The 23,138-nt window shown below is 45.8% G+C and overlaps 1 pseudogene across 1 annotated transcript; it reads left to right on the top strand.

Annotated features, from left to right (window-relative positions):
* The first annotated feature begins 444 nt into the window (after nt 1-444).
* On the top strand, nt 445-23,086 carry LOC308285268 (annotated as a pseudogene). The gene is made up of 9 exons (XR_013963344.1): nt 445-591; nt 7,721-8,723; nt 9,060-9,082; nt 9,331-9,522; nt 9,834-10,100; nt 10,262-10,400; nt 15,533-15,617; nt 17,958-17,990; nt 22,647-23,086. The product of XR_013963344.1 is annotated as an uncharacterized misc_RNA (transcript).
* Nucleotides 23,087-23,138: the final 52 nt, after the last annotated feature.

Genomic DNA, 23,138 nt, shown 5'->3' with positions numbered 1-23,138 from the left:
TGCGTCGCGTGAGGAAAAGGGTCCTCTTTCTCCTGGCCCCAGCCCCTTATTTTTAGCGCCCCCGGAAACGGGGGACGCGCTTGGCTGGCCCGGCTCGACCGGAGGGCCGGGTGCCGAGAATGAATGGAGTCCGGTGCCAGATGGACGCGACCTTTTGGCAGCGTCCTTTTGGCAGGGGGGGCGTCCATTCGGCGAACCTCGCCGAATGGACACGGCTTCCCTAACGGCGGGTAAGAGAATGCCTCCGGCCCGTCGGCATTCGCCGAGTCCCGCAGGTTTTCGGTCATGTATCCTTGCTCTAAAGTAGACGTGTTGTGAACAAAGCTGATCACAGTCATCAACTCTCTCTCTCTGTGTGTGTGTGTGTGTGTGTGTGTGTGTGTGTGTGTGTGTGTGTGTGTGCGTGTGCGTGTGTGTGTGTGTGTGTGTGTGTCAGTCCCAGCTGGATCCTAGAGACTTGGCTGAGCGGTGGCCTCCTGATGGGTTGATGCCCGGTGAGTCCTTCATCATCATCACCATCCTCATCCTCACCATCCCCATCATCAGACTCATCTCCATCAGTCAGCAGATCAGTAAATCACAGGTGGACAGGTGGTACAAACCTCTGATGTTCTCTAGAGCGCTTCCTACCTTCCTACCTATCTTATTACAACACTGTTATTAGTAGAGTAACAAACTGAGCTTCTATTTCATAGCTTCTGACCGCCAGAGGCTGTGTTTTCAACGGGAGTGTGTCGCTGTTACTACATGTCAACTTTTCGACACCCGACTCTGACCCTCACCCTAACCTTAACCTCCGTGGAGTGAGTCGCTAACCCTCCGGTCGAAATGATGGGCGTTCGCAAAAGCGAGATTTCCCCGTTTTCAACACCTGAATACTCAGCCCGCGCATTAGCAACAAAGTCACTCGTGACCCTGTGTGTGCGTGAGCGTACGTTGCCTGCATAGGCGTGACGCACACGAGGAACATCCTCTTTCATCTTTTCGCTTCAGAGGGCATGTCGATTATGTGCAGCTCTACGCTTGGAGTCTCGCTAACCATCATGGTGGGAGCTGTGGCTTGTCATCGCCCTCCTGACACCTGTGACTCCTGAGACAGTGTGGAGCCTAGAAGTTATCCCACTCAGACCATCAGATTTGGATTGTTTGGGAACCACGCGTGATTCCTACTCGCCATGCGAGAAAATTAGAATACTTGTACTCAAGTAAAATATTTGAGTACCTTTTACACCACTGCCCATTCTATATTCTCGCACGCTCGCATGGACAGTCTGCGAGACCACACAGTGTACTGTCCGTGCGAGAATGAGAGTCGCTTATCGATCAAAAACCTTTCGGCTGCTTTATGTCATCAGCCGGGCAAATGTGTATGAACTGTGGAATGTGCATATGGATGGACACTGGCTGGGCAGCATAAAGAGAGACGTCATGTGTCACTCGCATTTGTGAAGGACTTTATAACTTTAATTCCAGTGGAAAACATTAGGCTATCTTCTTTTGGGTGAGTTAATCCAATGTTGTGTCATTGTTTGGTCCAGATGTAGAGAGCACATGAATCGAGAGGCAGGAGGAGAAAAACTCCACAAGCACCGAGTTTTTACCCCCAAACGAGCGCCCGTTTCTGGGCTTGCTGGTCAACAATGCCTCGCTAGAAGAGCCTGGTCGCTAAGAGACAAGCCCCCTGGCTAGTACATACGCATGCTTCACTATATAATGGATAGGCATATAGCAGACACGTTGTTGGTCATGTCAATTAAGAAAGTAATGAGTTCACTTTATTAGAAAGAGTGTAAAATATTGTAATTCCCAAGGCGTGTTCCCAATGAGTTTCAATGGGATTTTACAGAAGCACGTGATGTAGATCAAACGTCATGATTTTGCTCGGCCATTCCCGAGCTCTGTGAAGGAGGAGTTTGGGGAAAGTGGGCTGTGGGAATCTCTGTCTGAATACAACACTGAAAACAGGCACCATAACTATATGGTTGCATTGGCAAATATTTTCACAGCTACCTAACAATTAAATTGGGACAAAGTAAAGGCCATTGTGCAACTCTCACTTTAATATATTGTTCCCTTGTCATGATGTGCTGGTTGGTGTGTCTCTCCAAAGGCGTTTTCCGCCTCAAACGAGACGACCGCTCCAAAACTTGACCGAATGCTTGATAGCAGTTTGTATTTGACACACAACAATGTTTCATCGTGTGCTGCTCGGTGTCTCTCAGAAGGCCCGCAGACATTTTATCGCCAGAAATGTGGCGCTTGGTCACTCTGTTGTTATTGGGCGACATACTGTGTACCTTGCTGCTTGCACTCGGGGCTATGTTCAGAACATGTCACCCTACCAGACGGGTGTGTGCCTACATGTCCCAACTGAGCGCCAAAAAACAGCTGAAGTTGTAAACGCTGCTCAGTACTGACTAGCATGCCTTGCCCGTTATACGGGGATGTGCCAATGCTGTCATTCTGGCGCAATTGGAAATCACAACACAGCTCCAGGAGGAGCCGCTCGTTTCGTTTCACCAGCGTCGGCAGATAGGGTTAGATTTAGGCATAGTTTGACTGAGGTTAGGTTTAGGCATAGTTGTACTGAGGTTAGGTTTAGGGTTAGGGTTAAGGCCCTTTTCCACCGGCAGCGATAACGATGACAATAGCCATAAAATATGACAGCGATAATTATGCCTTCACATTGATGTCCGATAAAGTTATCGGACATCAATGTGAAGAGGCGCCAATTAACAGCCGCTCACGCAGAGCGCATCGCGAGCTGTTTGTCAGAGACCCAGTTCCATATCACTGTGATCTTAACCACATCGTTGTTGATCCTAACGATGTAGTTGCCGGCTATCGTTGTCTTTATCGGTGTTGGGTGGATGCTGCCGATCCACTTCAATTGAAAACCCACTTTTTTAAATCGTTATCGTCATCGTTATCGCTGCCGGTGGAAAAGAGCCTTTAGGCATAGTTTTGCTGAGGTTAGGTTTAGTGTTAGGGTTAGGGTTAGGCATAGTTTTACTGAGGTTAGGGTTAGGGTTAGGCATAGTTTTACCGAGGTCAAGGTTAGGGTTAAGGTTAGGTTTAGGTGGTCGGGCCACCCGGCACCTCCGCACGGTGCAAAATAAGCGCTCCCTAGCTCCGGTTCAGCCAATCAAAAGCTTGCATGGGTGGGGTTTGACTGGAGCTGTGGCGTGATTTCCAATAACGCGTCATTCTGTGCATGTTGCATCACAGCTAGAGTGTATAATGATGTGTACATGGGCCTTGCTACTGCTGTTATGGATACTGTGAGTAGCCTATACTTGCAAGCATCTTAGCTAGAGTGTGATTCACTCTGCTGCTCTCTAGGGATGAGACGGTACGCGATATTGTCGCTTATCGTGATAAAAAACACTCGCAATAATCGTATCGTGGAGATTTAATTTAGCGTGATATCGTCCTCTGTCATGCACTGGGATCAATTCACCTTTTATTTGCTGAGCTGCATATCCGGTACCACTTAAACCCTCTATAATTGGTAAAAGGTACTTAATAATATATCTATTGATACAGTCTTTTTCTCACTCTCTATCAAATGTCTTTGCCAAAAAATAGCCGATCTACGAGCTCACATTGTGAGCTTGTAGATCTGCTATTTTTTTGGCAAATGTTCCGCTCCAGGATAATGAATTTCGATTATCACGATAATATCGTAAATCGCGGTTTCTTTTGTCACAATAATCGTGATATGAAGTGTTCATATCGTCCCATTCCTACTGCTCTCCAGATGATACCATTCTGTGCAGAGTAGGGCATTATCCAAAAAGTCTAGAAGTCGACTCAGTAGACTTTAGTACACAAGTCGACTCCCACCAGGTAAAGTCTAGTCGAAAAAAAAACCATATTGTCATCATTATTTGTGCTCCAAGTGTGCGTGTGTACAGCATTCAAACATTAGGATTGCTTATCGTCACAGACAGAATGATTTGCTCCTTTTCCAACTTTTATCAATGGAATTAAGCACAGGGTTTGGGGTTTTGTCCCCCGTTCACGCATTGTTCATCAAACAAAGTCGATTTCAACTCAACTTTTTACTGAGTCGAGTCGACTTGCAAAAATCACAAGTCGTTAATGCCCAAGTGCATAGCAGTAAACTGGTATTACAATGATTTCAAGCATGTCTCACCTTGCCATCGCTTGGTTATCATACTGTGTGTACTTAACACTGTGGCTTGAGTGGTTTTCGCTCTTCGCTGCGACTACAGTATAGTTCAAGTTTTATTAGAAAACATCATAGCATGACAACAATACAGTAACAATACTGCACTAAAATGTGTACTGTAGTTCCTATAAAGTACACATGTACCTGACTCGGTAGCTTGGCTACGTTATCACTAGCACTGAGAGTGTATCACACTCCGCTACTGTTGCCAATGGATTATTGCAACAATTGCGGTTCCCAAAGAGGAAGTCCATTACTTTCGACCACCATGTCCTGACTTGGGTGCCTGAAAAGGGCTATGGCTGTATTTGCAGCTGCATACTGTCTGTGGTCGTGGCTGATTTGCCTCCCACTTACATGTTGGCGTTAAGCTCTCACAAGAGGATGCCTTCTCAGCTAGAGGGAATGGCAAGGTGACTATCTCTGGCCGCTACTTTGCCCCGATTGAGTTGAGGGAGGGGGGGGAGGTTGTCCCCAGTCTAATAGTCATGGCCAGCATTGGGTCCATGTGTATCCCTGTCTGAGCTCCTGATTAGGGGTGGGCGATATGGAAAAATACAATATCACGATATTTTCCCGAGCTGTATCACGATACATGATTTTATCACAACTCCTTTTCATGTTGGTTTTTATGGTTATTTTTCAAATTGCTTGACAAAAAGACTATCTGGGTTCCTTTTGGGAGGTCTAAATTCAACTTTACAAGTATGTAACTTTACGGGTCCATTTGGTTTTTATTTGTATACTGACAGAGTTAAGTGGAGACCTTGACATTTTTAAAGTTTGAAAACTACTTATTTAGACCAAAATGCAGGTTTGAATTGAATTCTGCAATGAATTTCTGTATTAACGATTAAACATGATTTTTTACAAGGCTCCCTCAATTGTATCACGATATATACGATACCTCTGAAAAGGCATATCGTGGAGACATTGTATCGTCTCAACGATAATTATCACCATATCGCCCACCCCTACTCCTGATTGCTCCCAGACTTAATGTGTGTGTAAACATACAGTACAGTGGGGAGAAAAAAGGGGTACAAGTTGTACAACCCTACAGAGTGGGTACTATTCTTACAGCTCCCACTTTCAGAGAGGTGCAGTGGAACACTTCACACTCTGCTTGTCATTTCAGGCCAGGGGTTCGGGCCTGCTGCCCAACAGGCTCACAACGTGTCGCGATGCGACGCGTTGTGAGCTTGTAGATCGGTTATTTCCACTATCAATGTTCTTTTTTAAGTATAAAGTTGTCAAATGTGTCAGTCATTTCTTTAGGTCATGTGTCGTATCTGTCATGTGCAACTCCAAAGCCTACGAGCCAAACAGAAATGTAATTGTCAACTGCAAAAACACAATTAAATCGTTATTCGCAAATATTTGAGTAACAATTAATCGTCATGTAAAATGTCGTAATGGTGACTGCCCTGCTTGTCCCAAAGACATATTCAGCGTCTCAAATTAAGTGTGCCTGCCATGCAATGGCAAAACACTTATTGTAATCCGCCATATTTAAAGGAGTAGTTCACCACTTTTTAACCTGTCTTCATTGCGACCGTAGGTCGCACTTACTATCAAAACCTGCACAAACTGTCAGTCAGTCAGTCTGTCTGTCTGTCTGTCTGTCTGTCCGTCTGTCTGTCACACCTCACACGTCACACTATTGCCCTGCTCATATCTCCGCAACCGTTGGCCCGATCCATGCCAAATTTTGCACACACGCTCCTTGCCTGCCAAACTACAACCTCCAAGGACCCCCGGAGCTCCAGGGACCCCCAGGTCCCTGGGGGACCCCCAGATGTAAAAAATGACCAAATGTGCAAAAATGACCAAATGACCACCCCAACGGGGCTGCTCACGGCGAATTCCCGGGGACCACCGACTCCTGCTGCTCCAGAACGGATGCAAAAGTGGTGGCGCCCCCAGTGGACGACCCCCTCCACTGCAGCTCACATAAAATGCCGTAACTCCGGCTAGGAGGGTCCGGGAGAGCCGGGGCCGGTACCTATTCGTCCGCCAAGGCAACGCGGACACCCCACCCCTCATTTCTCACATGGCCCTCTTCTAGCGCCACCATGAGGCCGATTTTTAAAACACATTTTTGGACACTGCTCCTACAGTTTTTGCCCTAAAATCACGCAAATCGCTACACAGTATGTCTACACTCATCCCATCACCATGAATCTGTCCCATATAGCGCCACCTTCAGGCCGATTTTTAAAAACACATTTTTGGACACTGCTCCTACAGATTTTGCCCTAAAATCACGAAAATCACTACACAGCATGTCTACACTCATGTCATCAACATGGATCAGGAAGATTTTGGAAAAACACATTTTTGCCCTATTTGTGGAGATCTCCCGATTAGGGAGTCTTACTGGTATAATAGGTCCTCACTAATGTTCATGATATGTACACGATTTACGCCACCACCGCAATATATACATCAAAATGTGCGGCTCGGCCGGGTATGGGGTGCTATTACTTTTCTTGCCAATCCGCGTTACCATGGCAACGTAATTCGTAAAAAAACAAAAATAAAAAAACCCTTGACTTTGAATGGGAGACTCCGATAAAGAAAAACAGAAACTTTGGTGCCACATTACTCTGGCATACTTTTGCCTAGCAACGTGATTTAAACTTTAAAACGCTCACAAGACTTTGGACTTTTTCCGGCCAATAGGGACGAGCTGTAATTGATTAAGCTCCGCCCCCTCTGTATTCCTATTAGCTGGGCTTTAAACAGCCATAACTCCAGTTCACAGCATGGTACAGTCTTGAAACTTGGTGTCTGGACTTAAACGGCCAAAGCCCCACCCCCTCTGTCTTCCTATTGGCTGGGCTTTAAACAGCCTTAACTCCAGTTTGCAGCATTGTACTGTCGCGGAATTTGGTGGGTGTACTTACACGGCCAATAGGAATGAATGATCAGTGATTGCTTAAGCCCCGCCCCCTCTGCCTTCTTATTGGCTGGGCCTTGAACATTCATAACTCCACTTCCCAACACGTTATTGGTCTCAAACTCGGTGGGTAGTCCCACAGTCCCAATGGCTAACCGCTAATGCTAACAGCTACTTCCGCTAATGCTAAAGCTAAAATGCTAATGTTAATTGTAGCTGCCCTTGGTTTGTGAATGACAATCATGTACCTTAGTCCGCTAACCAAGGGTGCTCATGGATGAATGGAAAAGCAAAGATTGAGTGAATATTTCAGCCAAACATACCTTGCTGGCCTAGTTCAAAACCATGCTGCCTGTCCCCTCCTGTCTCACGCTAGCTGTGCAGTGTGTGAATGAGTCAAGTTAGGGTGTGTCAAAAGCCTATATGAGCTCTGAGCCATGACAGGAAGTAACAAAATAAAGTAAAGGAAGTTTCAAAATAAGGTAGCTGAAAATAAATGTAAATGACAAATTAACTTCAAACTAAAGAAATTATTGAAGTTAAAACCAAACAAGTGTCGCAGACACTGACATTAATGTTAAAAATGCTAATGCTAATGTCCTCTCCTCTCCCACCTCCCCCAGACAGTGGATACTACCAGCTGTGATCTCCTTCCTCCAAGCTCCTGAGCTCCTCCTTCCCGCCGGGGCCCCTCCCCCTCGCCGCTGCTCCTCCCCCTCCTCCGGACTCCGCCCACCACCACCTCCTCCTCTCTCGGCACCTCCTCCCCTCTCGCACCACCACCACCACCACCTCCCCTCCTCCTCTTCCTCCTCCTCTCAGGCCCCGCCTCCTCCGGGAGGCCCCGCCCATCCTCCTCCCCCCCCTCCCCCTCCTAAGCGCCACTGCCGCTCGCTGTCCGTGCCGGAGGACCTGTCCCGCTGCCGCTACAACACCTGGAGGCCCAGCGCCTCCCACGTGTGGACCCCCGTGGGCCCCGGTGGAGGAGGGGGAGGGGGCCGAGGGGCGGCCCCGCCCCCTTCCTCCTCCCTCAACTCCTACCTCCACTCCTCGTCCAGCCCCACCTTCTTCAGCCTGGCGCTGTCGCCCGACTCCCCCTTACCCTGGAGCCTGCCCTGGGAGGACGGCCCCCTGCTGGTGGGAGGGGGCGGCGCGGCGTGCTGCTGCTTCTTCCCCTCGCCCTCGTCCTGCTCTAGCTCGCCCTCGCCGCTGCCCCACCCGCCCCACTGCGGTGGCGGCGGGGGCGGCGAACCACCCCCACGGCGGCCCCCCGCCCCGGAGACGCTTCAGCCTGTCGCCCGTGCTCATCCGGGGAGACCACCACGCCGCCTCCTCCTCCTTCCTGCCGCCGCCCCCTCTGCCCCGCTGCCTCCTCAGGCTCCCTGCCCCCCCCCCGGCCCCTCCCCCCGGCGGCAGGGTGGGGGGCGGGTGCTCCGTGTGCTCCGGGGGGGGCTCGTCGGCGTGCAGTACCCCCTCGTCCCTGCGGAGGTCGCTGCCGCCCCAGCTCCCCCGCTGCCACTCGCAGCCCTGCAACCTCCTGCTGCTCCTCAAGCCCGGCCTGAAGAGGAGGCGCGACCCCGACCGACCCTTCACCAGACCTGGACTGGACTTCACTGCAGAGCAGCAGCAAGCAGCAGAGCAGCAGCAAGCAGCAGAGCAGCAGCAAGCAGCAGAGCAGCAGCAAGCTGTGTCCAAACAAATTGGGTCTTAAATGACTGCTCTAGCTTTTAACATTTTATGATTTTAAGCCAGTATCATTGGCTTTTAACTGCCTGCTCTGGCTTTTAGCTTTTTTTTTTTTTTTTTTTTTTTAAGCAATTCTGGACACTTGAGAATTGTAGTGACAGCACAGTGACAGCATAGCAGTGACAGCAAAGCAGCCCTAGCCTACAGGCTATGGAACATCAACCCATGATGAATCACCTCTAAACGCACATACTGAACGCTGTTCCAACTCAACAGGCCCAGTCTTTGGGCCTTTGTTGGTAAGTCCCGTTTCTATCTGGACCCTCAGTGTGTGTCGTGTACTGTCGTGTACTGTCTTGGCTCCTAACCCGGTTTCTGACGCTAGGCCTACTCTACGCTGTGGGCACCATTGAGGTGCCCTCGCCCGTATGTATTGCCCTGAGTCACTACCAGTCTAGCCCGCCACATCACTGCTGCTACAACTGCTGCTTAATCCTTCCCCAACAAAATCCACTTGTACTGGCCATAGTCTTTTTTCTTCCCCCAGCTACCACCACCACCATGTCGGCACTTACCTCACCATCCGGCTGCAACAGTTGTCTTCACCTAACGCAGAAGGTGTCCGACCTGGAAGGACGACTCTCCCTGCTTTCCCAGATCAAGGACGCCGAGATGTTCCTCGACTCCGCCGCCGCTTCATTCCTCGCCCCCCCGTCACCCGACGCCGAGATATCCACTGGTCCCCATGTAGCTATCTAAGGGGCGGCATAGCTCAGGGGTAGAGAAACTGGTATTAGAGCACGAAGGGTATAAATCCCGAAGGGTTCCCAGTTCGAATCCGGGCTCCCCCTGAGTTAATGTCGAAGGGTCCTTGGGCAAGACTCTGAACCCCTAATTGCCTCCGGTGAGTAGGTTGGTGCCTTGCATGGCTTCCTCCGCCACCGGTGTATGAATGTGTCTGTGAATGGGTGAATGTAATGCACAATCTATGTAAAGCGCTTTGGATTAAAAGCGCTATATAAATGCACCATTTACCATTTACCATTTTAGCTGGCCTTCCTACGGACGGTGATCTGGACGTGACTGTCCCCGCCGTAGCGAGGAGCCCGGCCCCGTATATCCCTGTCACAAGGAGGGACCTGGACTTGACCGTCCCCGCCGTGGAGGGCTGGGTGCCTCCAGCTGCCCCCGTCACGGCCAAACCCGCTGCGGTCGGCCCGGTGGCGGTGAACGAGCCGCCGGCATCTGCCCCAGGGTTGGATGACTCTGTCCGCTGGGACTCCGAGGATGCCAGGCCCAAGCTGGGACCCTCGTCCAGTTCCACTCCGCTCCCCTGGATTGACAGTTCTCGCACCAGACACAATCGAAAATCCCGAAGATTCACTCCACCCCAACCCTCCCCACTCACTACAAGCAATAGATTTCTTGTTTTGGACAATTTAAATTTCCCTCCGCTCAGTATCCATGGTCCATCACAGGGTGGTTTGTCGTCACCGAGCCCCACAGCCATGGTCCATGCTACCCCCCCGACGTGCGCTGGCAAGCCGAAGCTGGCTCCCTCTGTCCAGAGATCCGACCGCCGCAAAATATTGAAAGCGGCTGTCCAACGCCGTTCAGGTCCCATCTAGTCTCTCAAGAACAGCCTCAGAGAACGCTACGCTACTGAGTCTGTCACACACCAAACTCACGGAAGGGATTTTGGGCGGTACCCAAGTCTGGTGACAGGCAGCGCTTTTGACCAATCAAACATAGTGGGCGGTATCTAATGTGTGCGTTGACTATGCATTCCCCCTCACGGGTGGAAACAAACCATCTTTCAACTGTACATATTCTTTGTGCAGCTAAATAAATCCCTCTGTAGTCTATATAGACAAGCGAATTGCTCCATTTAAATATTCATTGACCCACCCGGTTTTCCACACAATGTATGGGTTTCACATTGCCACTATTTGCACAATCAAAGAATGCTTTTGGAAATCGTTGTGCATAACAATAGAATTAAATGGAAGGAAGAATGGCCTACATTACAATAACGAACTACATTTGTTAGTCTACACAGTAAAGTGCAGCAATATGCCTATATGAATTTAGATTTTAGTGTATTATTATTAGTATAGAGTAAATGTAAACGTTGCAACTTCTAGTCTAAAAGACTCATGTATTAAATTATTATATTATAAAACATACATTAATCAACTAGCCCTATTTTATTCCTAGACAGGCTATTTAAAAATAGCTGATCTACAAGCTCACAACAACGTCGCATTGTGGTTACATTCTGCACAATGGGTAGGCCTACTTTGAGTACTACTTTCTGCTTTTGCAATACTTTTATACTTTTACTCAAGGGCTACATTTTTAATACAAGACTTGTGCATGATACTTAAGTAAAGAATGCGAGTACTTTTCCCACTACATTGCCTAAGCACGCCAGTATTAGTAAAAGCACACATCACAGATAGATTTATAGAGTAATATAAGGCAACTGTAAATGTTTAAAAAGACGACCTGAAAAGTGAAAACCTGACGGCCGTATGCTAACACGCTAGCTTACTGCAGTTAGCCAGCCGGGAGAAAGCCTGGTAGGCGAGGTTAAAGCAGTTATACATTATCATAACATCCCATATTGATTTAAAACATCAATCCACTGTATTGCAACACACCATGACATCCGAGGCTATATAAACGTTTGCTTATTGTGGGTAAATTCGTTGTGTCTTGGTCACTGGTCTGCAGCAGATCCATCATTCATATAAATAAGTGAACCATTTCAATCTAAATGGGTTTCATATTGAAAGTGGCATTCTTTGATTTCACAAGCCATTGTTGACAGTTTGACACATTCCAACACAGCTTATTTAAATGCAGATTGCTTGTATGCTAATAGAGTCACAACTTCTCATTAGCTTTTCAGTCCATCATCATTCATGTAAGCTTTATAATTAGCTTCATACTAACATTAACATTAAATATTAACAGTACCATAGGCATACACATTAAGCAACATTATCTGTGCATAGAACGATACATTTGTTAATCAAACCAAATGTTTATTATACAGATAATCATACACATTGTAAATGTAGTATACAGTAGGCCTACATAAATGCAACATAACTTTAGGGTTTATTCTATAAACAATACGGCTAACCATCATCAAATAAAAGGGAAAAAATAGTCTGTCATTGAGAGATTATTCTATAAATAAAAACGAACTGTTTCATAGCATAACATCATCTTTTGTGAGACAGGACAAGATATTGAAATAGCGTACAATCTACACTTATTTAAACACCTTGGTTACATTCTGCACAATGGGTACTTTGAGTACTACTTAGTATTAGTAAAAGCACACATCACAGATAGATTTATAGAGTAATATAAGGCAACTGTAAATGTTTAAAAAGACGAGCTGAAAACATGACGGCCGTATGCTAACACGCTAGCTTACTGCAGTTAGCCAGCCGGGAGAAAGCCTGGTAGGCGAGGTTAAAGCAGTTATACATTATCATAACATCCCATATTGATTTAAAACATCAATCCACTGTATTGCAACACACCATGACATCCGAGGCTATATAAACGTTTGCTTATTGTGGGTAAATTCGTTGTGTCTTGGTCACTGGTCTGCAGCAGATCATCAGCAGATCATCCAGCTTCATTCAGCGCAGCATATGGGGTAAAAACGATGGGGTCCTTGTTCCTTCTCTCTGGGAAAGCAGGATAACAGGATCCAGGCGGCCAAACATGCCAAACATCTCGCCGTCGTCGCCGATCTATCAAGTACTTAAAACAAATGGGCTGAAGAGGTTTTAATTGTTCAATATTGTGTAACTGAGAAACACTTGTAAGCACGCTAGAAAACAGTTCCTCGTCCACAGTAGCATCTATGTTGCGTCGTCGTTGTTGTGGTTGTCTGTTGTGTAACTTGTGTTCCGTGTGTAGAGTAGCAGTTCCGCTATAGTAGTTTCGGGAGGGAACCAAACCAAGGGGCGGACCAGGCTTCAAAGCGGAACTAGTTTTAAAATTCGTTCTCAACCGGGGAATTCCATGTATCCCCGCCCCTTTCTATGTTGGTCCCAGAGTCAAAGGAAGAGAGGCCGACCGATAGGTGTCGCCCTTTCTTCTTTGGCGATGGGTTCCCAGATTGGGTCCCATCAAGCCACAGGCAAAGCAAACCCCCATTACACAGACCAGCAGTACTCCATCCAAATCCCCCCCTACTGTGTCCAGTCCATTGTCCCACAGTGGTCCCTCTATAGCTATCATTGGGGACAGTATAATAAAACATGTCCGCTTTCCTGGCGCAATAGTGCATTGTTTTCCTGGAGTAACGACGGCTCTTCTGTTAGAAAAGGTCCCTGGAATCCTCGCCGCGCTCCCGTTGTCCATAACAAAACTTGTTATCCACTCTGGAGCCAACGACAGGTTTTCTGAAATTTCAAGGGCGAGCTTTAAATGCCTCCTTGATCTCCTAAGTGGCTGTGTGATGACCGTCTACATCAGCGGTCCTCTGCCCACCATGCCCCACGGAAACGTACGCTTTAGTCGTTTACTGTCGCTGCATTATTGGCTTCAGTCCGTATGTCACACGCACTCCCATAATATCAGCTACGTTGCTAATTTCTTATTATTTTGGTCCCGTCCCTCTTTCTTTATGCCAGACGGCCTGCATCCTAGTAAACATGGTACACAAATGCTTTCACATAATCTACGTCGCGCTGTGGCTGCTCAATCGCAACCACGTGAATGACTGTTTATTCCAGCATCCAACGCATCCATCTCATCTAACCACTTTCACTTTGTTTACACTGCAGATATGAATACATCCGGTAACTCTCCAATTCATTCCGGTTCACAGCAAACAACTAGTTTTACCCATAATAACGCCATCTCCCCCTGGTGGCCTGATGGACTCACAACACCCACCACCTATTATATTCCCACTATAATTTCTGATAGACACTATTTTCAACATAGAACTCGTTCTGTTACACCCCTGAATTTAATTTCAATTCCACTACAACCTAGCATTATTCCCCCTAGCCCTATTTTATCTGGCAGTCAAATAAAAATAAAAATGGCTTTGTTAAATATAAGATCACTCAACAATAAATCAAATCTCTGTAATGATTTTATCATATCTAAACATATTGATATCCTTATCCTTACTGAAACATGGCTGAAAAGTGATGACTTTGCTCTCCTCAACGCAGCCTCCCCCCCACCTATTCCTATTTACAAAAACCCAGGCTCTCAGCCCGTACTGGTGGTGGTTTAGCTGTAATTTTTAAAGTTGATTATATTTGTTCTCCCATCCTGTTTGGTGATTTTTCATCTTTTGAATACTTGGCCTTCACCATTAACAAACAACATCCCACTCTGTTTATTGCAGTATACCGTCCCCCAAAACATAATGGTTCCTTTATCCCTGAATTTTCCGAATTACTATCTATAGCCATGGCAAAATACAGCAAAATATCCCTTCTTGGCGACTTCAACGTCCATGTTTGCTGTCCTAATAATCCGTTAGCCAAGGAATTCCGGAATATTATTGATTCTTTTGATTTTGTTCTCCATGCCACTGGTTCAACTCATGACAAAGGTCACATACTTGATTTAGTCCTGTCCTCAGGTGTAAACATTTCTGAATTAGAAACCTTTGATTTTAAGTTATCCGATCACAAAAGCGTTGTTTTCAGTCTACTGACTGCTCCTCCTCCCATTAAAACACCCATTTCCATTTGCTCACGCATCTTGACTCCCTTAACTGCCAGCAAATTTACCACTGTTTTTGATTCTACTGTAACTTCCCCAGCTCCTCACCTCTCCATCCACGATCAGCTTACCTATTTTAATAAGACCTGCCAGGTAACTTTAGACCTTGTGGCCCCCCTAAAAACCAGGATTAAACTGACCAACAAAGCTTCACCGTGGCTAAATGACCACACCAGAGCTCTTAAAAGAGAGTTAAGGAAAATAGAAAGAAAATGGAAATCCTCCAAATTAACTGTTTTTAACGAATTGCTCAAAGACCTCATGCGAAATTATAACGCTTCTGTAAAAGATGCAAGAGCAAAATATTTTTCAACTTTGATTTCCAATAATCACCTTAATCCCAAAATTTTGTTTAAAACTATAGAGCGTGTGGTTGGTGCTCCCCAAAACCTCGACATGCCTGCTTCTTCTGAGCACTGTGAGACATTTTTAACCTTTTTCACTGAAAAGATTTATTCCATCAGAACACAGATGGCCAATATCCAATCCCCTACAGTTACCCCCAACTCTCTTGATCCCCCCATCAGCTCCTTCTCCTCCTTTGTAATTGTATCCATAGAAACACTTATTAAAACCATCTCCCTTATGAAGTCCACCTCCTGTAAATTAGACATTGTACCCACTCAACTTTTAAAGGAAATACTGCCCTCTGTTGGTCCCCATATTCTTTCACTAATCAATAGCTCCCTGGTTTCCGGTACTGTTCCTGCCTTCTTTAAAACTGCCATAGTCACCCCCCTGCTTAAAAAACCAAACCTAGATCCATCCGCTACAAACAACTACAGGCCTATCTCAAAACTACCCTTTTTATCGAAGGTTCTTGAAAAGACAGTTTTTAATCAGTTAATAACCCACCTGAGTGCAAACTCAATTTTTGAAAAGTTCCAGTCAGGTTTTCGCTCCATGCATAGCACGGAAACAGCGCTCCTAAAGGTGTCCAATGATCTGCTGTTATCCACCGGTTCTGGCAGTTGCTCCATCCTGGTCCTGCTCGACCTAACGGCCGCGTTCGATACCATCGACCATGCGGTCCTCATCAGTCGACTGGAGACTGTTGTGGGCATTTCTGGTGTGGCCCTCAAATGGTTTACATCATATTTAAGTGGTAGATGTTTTTCCGTCGCTATCGGTGATGCATCATCATCCGTAGCCCCCTTACACTGTGGTGTCCCCCAGGGCTCGATCCTCGGCCCTATCCTTTTTTCTCTGTATATGCTCCCACTAGGTGATATAATCCGTAGCCATAACATTCAATTTCATTGTTACGCAGACGACACTCAACTTTACTTACCATTAACCCCCGACAATACAGACAGACTAGCCACCCTCCATAACTGCATAACTGATATAAAAAACTGGATGCACAACAATTTCCTTCAATTAAATGAAAATAAATCAGAAGTTTTGGTGTTCGGCCCCCCCCTCGCCAGAGCCCAGATCGAACTTAACCTTGGCCCATTGATTCCCAACCTTAAACCCACAGTTAGAAACCTTGGTGTAATTTTCGACCCAGACCTCAGCTTTCAACAACATATAAAAAAGGTCATTCAATCATCATTCTATCACATAAGAAATATTTCACAAATCAAATCATTCCTAACCCCTTCCGATCTGTCAAAAGTAGTCCATGCCTTCATATTCTCTCGTCTAGATTACTGTAACTCATTGTATACATGTCTTTCAAAAAAATCCATCCATAGTCTCCAATTGGTTCAAAATGCAGCAGCCCGTCTATTAACCGGTACCAGAAAATATGATCACATCACACCCATCCTAGCATCTCTTCATTGGCTCCCAGTTGAGTTCAGAATTAACTTTAAAATCCTCCTAATTACATGTAAGGCCAGGATGGGCCTTACCCCCACCTATATTTCAGATCTAATTACTAATTATGTGCCCTCACGTTCACTAAGATCTGCCAATAAAGCACTTCTCAACCCTCCTACAGGTCAATATAACACCAAAGGACATATGGCCTTTGTTTTTAGAGCCCCTTCCCTTTGGAATGCCCTGCCCCCTGAGATTCGCCTCGCTGAGTCCGTCCCCCGCTTTAAATCCCTCCTTAAAACACATTTTTATAGACTAGCTTTTAATCCCTAATTCTCTTAACTTTTATGTATTTGTATCCTACCATATGTCAGCTTTGTTTTTAATTCAATGCATTGTTTTTCTGCATTATTTTTAATCCTTATAACCTCTTGTGTGTATGTTTTGTTCTCTGTCCTTTGATGTTCTGTGTAACTCTTGTAAAGCACTTTGTAACCTCGTTTTGAAAGGTGCTATAGAAATAAAGGTTTATTATTATTATTATAAGATGACACAGGTACGTTTATTACACTTCACCAAGATGACACAGGTACGTTTATTACACTTCACCAAGATGACACAGGTACGTTTATTACACTTCACTAAGATGACACAGGTACGTTTATTACACTTCACCAAGATGACACAGGTACGTTTATTACACTTCACCAAGATGACACAGGTACGTTTATTACCAAGATGACACAGGTACGTTTATTACACTTCACTAAGATGACACAGGTACGTTTATTACACTTCACCAAGATGACACAGGTACGTTTATTACCAAGATGACACAGGTACGTTTATTACACTTCACCAAGATGACACAGGTACGTTTATTACACTTCACTAAGATGACACAGGTAGGTTTATTACCAAGATGACACAGGTACGTTTATTACACTTCACTAAGATGACACAGGTACGTTTATTACACTTCACCAAGATGACACAGGTACGTTTATTACACTTCACTAAGATGACACAGGTACGTTTATTACACTTCACTAAGATGACACAGGTACGTTTATTACACTTCACCAAGATGACACAGGTACGTTTATTACACTTCACTAAGATGACACAGGTACGTTTATTACACTTCACTAAGATGACACAGGTACGTTTATTACCAAGATGACACAGGTACGTTTATTACACTTCACCAAGATGACACAGGTACGTTTATTACACTTCACTAAGATGACACAGGTACGTTTATTACACTTCACCAAGATGACACAGGTACGTTTATTACACTTCACTAAGATGACACAGGTACGTTTATTACACTTCACCAAGATGACACAGGTACGTTTATTACACTTCACTAAGATGACACAGGTACGTTTATTACCAAGATGACACAGGTACGTTTATTACACTTCACCAAGATGACACAGGTACGTTTATTACACTTCACTAAGATGACACAGGTACGTTTATTACCAAGATGACACAGGTACGTTTATTACACTTCACTAAGATGACACAGGTAGGTTTATTACCAAGATGACACAGGTACGTTTATTACACTTCACTAAGATGACACAGGTACGTTTATTACACTTCACTAAGATGACACAGGTACGTTTATTACACTTCACCAAGATGACACAGGTACGTTTATTACCAAGATGACACAGGTACATTTATTACCAAGATGACACAGGTACGTTTATTAGTAATGCTACCTAGAAACGAGCAATTCGGGGAAATTGCAAGTGTGTTTCAGCACCCTCACCCTAGGTGGGGTTGGCGATAGGGCCTTTCTGTGTGGAGTTTGCATGTTCTCCCCGTGTCTCCTAGGGTTGATACCCTCACAAAAACATGCAGTAATCCTGGTCTCAATAATGCCTCCCCCTGGCCAGCCGGGGCGCTTGATGGAGTGGAAAGGAAGTGGTTGGAATAGCGTGTTCCTTCCACGCGCTACGTCCATACAAGGGAAATCCCCCGTCAGGTGAAAAGAAGCAACTTGGACTACTCATGCATTGAAGGTTGTCTCCCCGGGCGCGGCAGAGGGAGAGCAGAGCCAGGATTAGCTTAGGAATTTGGCACTGGGTGAAAAAATGGGTTACAAAATCGTGGGATAAAAATTAAGGAAATAAAAATGTGTCGTGTGAAGCATGACAACAGTGTGTGAAGCATGACAAAAGCTTAACTTTGCTGTTGTGCAAAGGCTAATTAAAAGCAGGTTCACAGTTTCCATTCTCGGACAGAATGCTTAGCAGCCACACAAACTAGTTCTGCTAACTATATACTATAACCAGTACGACGCCTTAAGTGCGAGAAGCGACCTCGCCGGCGAGGTCATGCACATGGACAGTGGACACGTGCACATGGCTGCTTTGGCATGTATATCCTTCTGCCGAGCTGGTCGAGTCATCACTGTGATGTCAGAACAGCTATATCCATATATGGATTCTGTGAGGTCAGATGTAGAGGTATTGCCCTGCTCTATATATGGAGATATAGGTCTAGTTCCAGTCGTCTCCATGTATAGATAAATCTGATGAGGTCAGTGTCGTGATCTTCATATATGGATATGATGATAGTCAGCAGCTTTGATTTGCTAAGGAATTCTGTCTTGGCCATATATGGAGTGTCCATATACAGTATGGGCATCGCCAAATATGGGTATTCCCAGATATGCGCTTAATATTGATGATATCCGGGACAGGGATCTCCATATATGGGCATAAAAGTGACAAGGGCAACATTTATTTGCAAGTGTGACTCGTGTCGTCAACCACACAATATGTCCATTGTCCATATATGGGCATTCCCAGATATGGGCTTAATATTGATGGGCATAAAAGGGATTCTATTAGTGTGGTTGCCCTAACAGGGCATCATCTGGGAATCAGATGTAGAGTTCAGCTCCATATATGGAGATCTACGTGATGATCTAGTCGTCTCCATGTATGGATATCCAGGGTTTGATGAGGTCAGTGTCGTGATCTTCATATATGGAGATCCAGGTGATGATAGTCAGCAGTCTTGATTTGCAAATGAATTATGTCTTGGACATATGGAGCGTCCATATGGTCATTGCCAAATGATGGTGGAAGTAGGGATGGGACGATACGATTTACTGTTATTGCGATATGATTGTTGTGGGTGTTTTTCCGATTATAATAACGATTATCATCTATCTCATCCCTAACTGGAAGTGGCCTCTGTGTCGTTGCAGCAAACACCTCTGAATGCTGTGCTCGTCCGCAAATAACGGACAGATGGGGGCGCTAGAAGTTTAGTTAACCCTCTAAGGCCCACGGTTGTAATATTACAACGTTTGTATTTTATCCAAAAAAAGGTTTAAATCAATTTATTTTAGCTCCCCCTACCACCTAAACACCACCATTGGATTCTATTGTTTAGTATTACAATGCCATTGGCCACAATATTTGCATATAAATACCCCCCACAGGGGCTGACATTCACACCCGCCACACCCGCTGAAATTCCAGAGTTTTGACGGACAACATCTCACTTTTTCATGGAAGCTATACCTCACAAAAACATAAGTAAAATGCCTGTACTATTTTTTTTGGTGATCATTAGAATGTCTAGAACATGTACATATGTTATTATTGTGAAAAATATCCCCCATATGTAAATTAGAGCATGATTTATGATTTATGATTTATGGCTATAAAATCTTACAAAAACATTTTTTTGAAAAAAACATTACATTTTCCTCTTAACACATGGGCGGCCAAGGTTTATAACATTTATAGCTGTTGCTGGTGCCACCATTGACTTACGTTATGTTTTGATGAGCCCCGCAAGCTTCGTGCGTGTGCACGTGCGTGTCCAGAGAAGATTGAGGAGGTACTCCATTTGTTTACAAACGCTCGCGAAACTCGCGGTAAAAAAATCGCGGTAAATTCGCGGTAAAGTGTCGCCGTGAAAACAATCAGCTCTCTGCCTCCATGGGGCTGTTTTTACCTCATTCTCAGATAAAGCCGTTCTTATGTTTCAAAGTAGAATCTAAAGCCATGTAAAATCCTTCCGTGTGGGGAGAGACAGGGGGCTTCCTGCCCTGGCTGGGTGACGTAATGGATTCAGGGCATGCAAAGGGAAGCTGCGGTCTCGAAAAGTTAACTATTTGTTGACTCGTCCCTCAACGATATAACTTCCTGTGGCAGGGTGACATCTAGTGGCCATAACTCGTCCCTGAACGCGTTTGGCTCCCCAAGTGTTAATAGGACTCCTACAACACCATCTGATTTTTTTCAATTTTTTATTTCAAGTATTTCTTAATGCGGGCCTTAGAGGGTTAAGGGATCAGAGGTAGAATTGTGCCTGATTAACCCATTTAGTGCTCCAGACATGAACGGGTTAAATGTCCAGCGCGCCTTTCGCCTGCTCCGTCCGCGGCCAGTCTCTTATTTTGAAGGCCAGAAGTCGATTGCGTAAACATTTCCTGTTTGACGTCATGACGTCATTCACCGGAAGTGATCATCCTCCCATGCGGTTGGAGTAATGGCGGATCGTTCCCTTTCAGCTTGTGTTATTATAGCGAGAATCGAATGCCATCCTTGGCTTCAAATGTGTTTTTTGGAGAAAATGGACATTAAAGATGAGATAGACCGTCGGCTACCATGTTAAGGAATCACTATTTTGTGCACGTGGATCCGCGATGATGATGAATCGGCGAGTCCAATCGTGCCAGGACTTTCCAACGGACCGTACAGTAAGCTTGCCAGCTTTACTGTATATAATTATAGCGCAAGTATACTCGGGATCGGCACTCCGAGTACTCGAGTATTTTTCACGAGTATTCTTGGGATCGGCTACAAATGGGTTAAAGGCTCCCACTGTGCGCGATAGCGATAAAGATAACAATATGTTGGCATTCTCATCAATTATGAGGGCTTTATCGCTGTGGTGTTGGACGCTGCCATCCACTTCAATTGAAAAAGATTTAGTTTTATCGTTAGCGCGCCGCAGTGGGAAAGGGCCTTTGCACTTGGTCGCGTGATTGGTGTCGTGCAGCGATAAATAGCTGATGTACAAGTTCACAACGTGTTTTGGCTTTAGGCTTGTTGGTTAAAATGTCACTTAGAAAGAAAATAAAATCTGTTTCCTGATCCTGCTTTACTTCTGCGCCGCTTCCGTGCTAACTAGCTTGTAGCTTTGGAACGCTTCGACACATCAACATGCAATCTTTTCTGATAAGTCATGTGCACGCCAAGTTTAATGAAAGCGGTCAATTATGTAAAAAATGTATGTCCTGTGGGCATGGTGGCGCAGTCAGTAGTGCTGTCGCCTCACAGCTAGAAGGTCCTGGGTTCGATTCCCGCCGGGGGACACTGGGGGTGTGTTCCCTCATCCGCGTCATCAGCGCCCACTCCCTAGGTGGGGTTGGCGAAAGGGCCTTTCTGTGTGTGGAGTTTGTGTGTGGAGTTTGCATGTTCTCCCCGTGTCTCCTAGGGTAGATACCCTCACGAAAACATGCAGTAATCCTGGTCTCTATAATGCCTCCCCCTTGGCCAGCCGGGGCGCCTGATGGAGGGGAAAGGAACTGGTAGGGTTAACGTGTTCCTTCCACGCGCTACGTCCAAATCAGGGAAATCCCCCGTCAGGTGAAAAGAAGCAACTTGGACTCCTCATGCATTGAAGGAAGCATGAGGTCAGTCTGTTGTCTCCCCAGGCGCAGCAGAGGGAGAGCAGAGCCCAGGATTTATAATTGTTTATTTAACCAGTAAAACACATTGAGACGATCTCTCTTTCAAGTGGGAACTGGCCAAGAGGCAGAAATAAAAAATGACACTGTCTTTGCTACACATACAAGACACCAACAGCAAAGATAAAACATCCATGATACATCACTAATACCTAAACCCCAAGGTGATACACTTTACATAATATAAAAGCTAGTTTACAAACTTCAGGTAATACTACACAAACAGTATGCAACCTGTAACAAAAAAAAAACATGAGAACCTAATAAACATCAGAGCAAGTGCAAGTGTTTATAACTATCTAAGGTGATTCTTTTGAAGCATCTCAGAGGAATTAGCACGGCCAATTTGAGTCTGGTCTGAAGGTCATTCCACGGCCATGGACCAAAGAAAGCGAGGCATTTTTTGCCTCCCTCACATGTGAACACAGGTACTGTACAACGTAGCCAGGCATTTGATCTGAGGTTTAGCCCATTCTGATTACATAGGCAATTGGTGAAAAAATTGGTTACAGAATCGTGGGATAAAAATTATAGTAAAAAAAAAGTTGATGTCCTGTCACAAGTGTACTAACACCAAGCTGCAGACTCGTAGCTTCGACCCCCAGGCGGTGGAGCGCGGCGGGGTCAGGGACCTCTTCCTGGACTACAGGCGCTCCTGTTCCCCCGCGGACCTCCTGGGACGATGCTCCTCCATCGGACCGCTCAGCGAGAGCGACGAGGAGGGGGTAGGGGGGCCCGTGGAGGAGGACGAGGAGGGGGGGGGAGGAGGAGGAGGAGGAGGAGGAGGGAGAGGAAGGGGAGGAAGGGGAGCCCCTCCCCCCGCAGCAGACTGCAGTGTTTGAGAGGGATTGTACAGAACTGGATCTGAACATGATCGAAGAGAACTGACTCGCACACACACACACACACACACACACACACACACACACACACACACACACACACACACACACACACACACACACACACACACCAGGGGCTGGGCCATCACAACATCAACACCCCAACGCGTCTTTTTGACCAAATGACCTCCGTATCGATGTCCATGTGGCGACCATGATGACCTCCGTATCGAT

The sequence above is a fragment of the Nannobrachium achirus genome (assembly GCF_963921795.1).
Source record: "Nannobrachium achirus genome assembly, chromosome: 5".
NCBI lineage: Eukaryota > Metazoa > Chordata > Actinopteri > Myctophiformes > Myctophidae > Nannobrachium > Nannobrachium achirus.
This window is presented reverse-complemented; position numbering and strand designations above follow the sequence as displayed.